Here is a 4,582-nt window from a genome sequence, read left to right as displayed (position 1 = left end):
TGCAAGGACACCCTCCTGCTCACGGGGTCCACCCGGGTAAGGAGGGAATATGCCGCGCACGGGCCCCGAGGCGGGCGTGGCTGGAGAGCAACAAACAAGATCAAGGGCAGCGGATGAGCTCAGCCGGGGCCTGGGGCCTGGGGCCCCTCCAGAGGGACTCGAGAGGTCACCGGAAGAGCGCGGGCTTCCTGGAGGGACGAGGGGTTGCGGCGGCGAGGTTCGGAGCAGCTGCTGAGAACAGACTCCAGCGGACGAAGGAGGAGCAGGCTGACCGCTGGGGGGACTACGGCCCCGGTCCCCAGGGGAGCCGGAGGGTGGCTCCATCGGCCCGGCCGCGCCCACACGCCCACGGGCGGACGGACTCTGCATCTATTTTGACGCAGAGCCCATGGCAGCTCGTGGCAGCTCCGCTCTGGGGTGAAGGAGGAGGAGGAATGGACGGCTGTGGGGTTCGGGCGCGAGGAGAGCTGCGGCGGGCTGCGCGGGGTCAGTCAGTCTGAGCGGTGAGCCTCCCGCGTGTGAGAGGAGGCAAGGGGAGTGGGGCAGCTGGACACGCGCATGCGCAACAGGCAGCGGGGCTGGGAGGGCGCCTGAGCGCACGAGGGCGCGCAGGGAGAGGTTCCCGCAGAGACAGAAAAGGGGCATCGGCGGCAAAGCCCTGAGAAAGTGCTGGAGGGAAAAAAAGTAAATGAAAAAATTAGTTTCTGGCTCATGCAGAAATGTTAATTTCACCCAAAGAAAGAGAAGGCCCCAAACACGTTCATCGGGGCTTTGGGGGAAATCCAGCGATCACGAACAGATTTGGTACAAGCTGTCATGGAGTGGATGATTCTTTCAGCTCTATTGGGTCTCTTTCCTTTGATCCTACTTTCTTTTTAAGATTTTAAAAAATTTTTTATTCAAGAGAGCAGGAGAACAAAGGGCAGGGGGAGGAGCGGAGGGAGAGGGACAAGCAGTCGCCATGCTGAGCGTGGACCCTGAGGCGGGGTTCGATCCCACCACCCTGACGTCATGACCTGAGCAGAAACCAGGAGTCTGGGGCTCTACGGGCTGAGCCACCCAGGCACCTCTCCCCTTGACCCTATTCTTATCAGTGTTTAAAAAGTGTAAAACCTGGGGATGCCTGGGTGGCTCAGTCAGTTAAGTGTCTGCTTTCCGCGCGGGCCCTGATCCCAGGGTCCTGGAACGGAGTCCCGCATGGGGCTCCTTGCTCATCGGGGAGTCTGCTTCTCTCTCTGCCCGTTTTCCCCCTGCTTGTGCTCCCTCTCTCTGACAAATAAATAAAATAAAACCCTTAGAAAAAAAAAGTATAAAACCTTATGCATCACTTAGATTGTCCTGTGCTGGGATTATCTGTCTACCCGTTTATGATGTCCACCCATCTGTATGCCGTTTACGATGACGCCGGCCTCTCCAAGGGACCAAAAAGACTGTACATTTCTGACATCGAATCAGGGAGGACGAATATCATTTATTTTAAGATAAAAATTGGGGGTGTCCATTTGTTCACTCTGCTGCTGTCTTTTCTCTCGTTCTGCTCTACCATGCCCTGCTCTGAAGTGACACCTGCCATCTCCCCCAGCAAGATGCGCAGCCCTGCGGAGGACAGCACGCGGTTTCACTTTGTCCGGCTCTCAGAGTACGCCACCGCCCTGACCAAGGGGTCCATGCGGGCCACGACTTGTACATTGCCTATGATTAGACATTACCCCCTGTGGAGGAGGCCCTCGTAAAAATGGACATTCATGGGACGCCTGGGTGGCTCAGTTGGTTAAGCGGCTGCCCTCGGCTCAGGTCATGATCCCAGCGTCCTGGGATTGAGTCCCACATCGGGCTCCTTGCTCAGCAGAGATCCTGGTTCTCCCTCTGCCTCTGCCTGCCACTCTGTCTGCCTGTGCTCACACTCTCTCTCTCTCTGACAAATAAATAAATAAAATCTTTTTTTAAAAAAATGGACATTCAGGTAACTTTTCCTTCTGCGTACTATGGAAGAGTAGCTCCCCATTCTGGTTTGGCTGCAAAATACTTCATTGATGCAGGAGCTGGCATCCTGGATGAAGATTATAGAGGAAATGTGGGCATCCTACTCCTTAATTTTGGCAAAGAAAAGTTTGAAGTCAAAAAGGGCGATCAGATCACACAACTCATTTGTGAACGGATTTTTTTTATCCAGAAACAGAGGAAGTTCAGGTTTTAGATGACACTGAAAGGCGTTCGGGAGGTTTGGGTTCTACTGGGAAGAATTAAATTATGCCAAGAATAGAAAATGAGAAAACACACTTTTTCTTAAAAATAGTTTTTGCCTTAGGGCACCTGGGTGGCTCAGTGGGTTAAAGCCTCTGCCTTCTGCTCAAGTCATGATCTCAGGGTCCTGGGATCGAGCCCCGCATCAGGTTCTCTGCTCAGCAGGGAGCCTGCTTCCTCCTCTCTCTTTGCCTGCCTCTCTGCCTACCTGTGATCTCTGTCTGTCAAATAAAAAAATAAAACCTAAAAAAAATAGTTTTTGCCTTAACAAAAAAAAAAAAAAGATAAAAATTGGGTTCTGAAGGTCACTAGACATCCTATTTAAGAACTTACATTCTTGTAGCATTTCATAGTTTATACCCAGGATCCGACGTGAGGATGAAAACCTCCGTGAGGCAAATAGGGAAGCACTATTTGCTGAATGCCTGACCCACTTTCCTGGGCACGGCAGGTGAAGCCGGAGGATTCAGGGACCTGCCCCAGTAGACTCCAAAGGCTCCAGCCAGGCTCCCTGGCTCTGGGCCCAGTTCTCTATTTCTTTTTTTCTTTTTCTTTTTTTTTTTTTTAAGATTTTTATTTATTTATTTGACAGAGAATGAGATTACAAGTAGGCAGAGAGGCAGGCAGAGAGAGAGGAGGAAGCAGGCTCCCCGCTTAGCAGAAAGCCCGATGCGGGGCTCGATCCCAGGACCCTGAGATCATGACCTGAGCTGAAGGCAGAGGCTTAACCCACCGAGCCACCCAGGCGCCCCAGTTCTCTATTTCTTATGGTTCTTTTTGACTCTGTGGCTACCTAGCTGAACTCAGCTACCTGAGGGCAGAGTGTGTCCTCTGTGTCTGGTGTACCTACACTAGGCCTCACATAGAAGGCGTTCAAAATGTTTGCCATTGGGGATGCCAACAGTAGGTACTCTGAAATACTAGGGGAAGAGAACACTATCCAAAAAGTGGACAGCCATCCCTATTATTTGGCCAAAACTACAAGCAAAGGAGGGGCAGAAAAATGGGGAACTGGTGTGTAGTTGGGGACAGAGATTCAGTTTAGAAGGATGAAATGTCCTGGAGAGGGACGGAGGTGGCCGTCACACAGCAATGGGAATGCAGTTTGGTGCCACTTAAGTGTATGCTTGAAAATGGTTAAAATGGTACATTTTATGTTATGGATATTATTAAAAAAGAAAAAACTATTAAAAAAGAAAAAAAAAACCCACGAGCAAAGGCACTGAGGGGTAAGTAATATGTCTTAACAACCTCGTGTTTCCAGAGTCAACCAGGGATTTTACAAAATATAAAATTCTACTCTACGTGTTTTTTGTTTGGGCAAAAATAGTTGTTCTTCATAAAAATATACCATTTATGTTCATCTTTAATGGGCTTATTGTAATTTTCAAATGCACTAATGCGTATCTTTAAAATCTCAGCTTTAATATCAACAGATGTAATCTACACAAGGGGTCCTTGATATTTACAAGCGTATAAGCGTCCTGATACCCAAATGCTTGGGAACAGTGGCTCAGTGGGAGAGACAGACAGGCAAATGGGTAAACAAGAAATCAGGAAACTGCCCAGTGCCACGGGCATGTATGTTGACAGAAAGGGAAGGTCTCGCCAAGAAGCTGAGGGTAGGAAGGAGCCTGGCCTGCAAAGCCCGGAGGCCAAGCACAGTTGCAGGAGAGAGGCTGGCATTTCCTTAGGCCGGATTAACAAAAAACAAAACACCCAAAAATGCCAGTCCCGTGAAACCGCGTGGTGGTAAACCAGAGAGGAACAGCACTATGAGGGGATCATGCAGACCGGGGTCTGGAACTGACAGACAACGTCACGGCTGCTGAGTGGAGAATATTCTGGAAGGAGTCGTGTAGCCAGGACACTGAGCTGGAAGCGCAGATTGTAGATGGGATCTGAGCTGGGATGGTTTGGGAGGGGCATGGGGCCAGCCGAAGCCTCCTCGGATCTTTCCTTACCTGGGAGCTCCGCCCTCCAGAGAGCGCTGCTGCCCAGGGTCCCCTGAACGCACCACGGGGCAGAGGATTACCCCAGAGTTGTATCTGCTACCCGGCTCCCCTACTGGGGCAGGCAGTGGGACCTACATTGTCACCCCTGTCCCTGAACTACCCGGGAAAGTCATATGCAGCAGACAGTAATGCTGGTGAATTCTGCACGGGGCACGGTTTCCAGCACTCCACATACATTAACCTACTCAAACCTTACAACAAAATGGGATGTAAATGAGACTCTTGGGCCCACTTTACTGATGAGGGAACTGAGGGACAGAGTGGTGAAGGATCTGTCTGAGGTCACACCCCTGGTAGCAGCGGTTGCAGGATACAGCCTAGAA

General features: G+C 50.9%; 1 pseudogene across 1 annotated transcript; it reads left to right on the top strand.

The window, feature by feature from the left end:
* Positions 1-1,544: 1,544 nt before the first annotated feature.
* On the top strand, positions 1,545-2,247 carry LOC308347979 (deoxyuridine 5'-triphosphate nucleotidohydrolase-like; annotated as a pseudogene). The gene is made up of 2 exons: positions 1,545-1,747; positions 1,964-2,247. The product of its transcript is annotated as a deoxyuridine 5'-triphosphate nucleotidohydrolase-like (transcript).
* Positions 2,248-4,582: the final 2,335 nt, after the last annotated feature.

The sequence above is a fragment of the Martes martes genome (genome assembly GCF_963455335.1).
Source record: "Martes martes genome assembly, chromosome: 8".
Classification (NCBI taxonomy): Eukaryota; Metazoa; Chordata; class Mammalia; order Carnivora; family Mustelidae; genus Martes; species Martes martes.
This window is presented reverse-complemented; position numbering and strand designations above follow the sequence as displayed.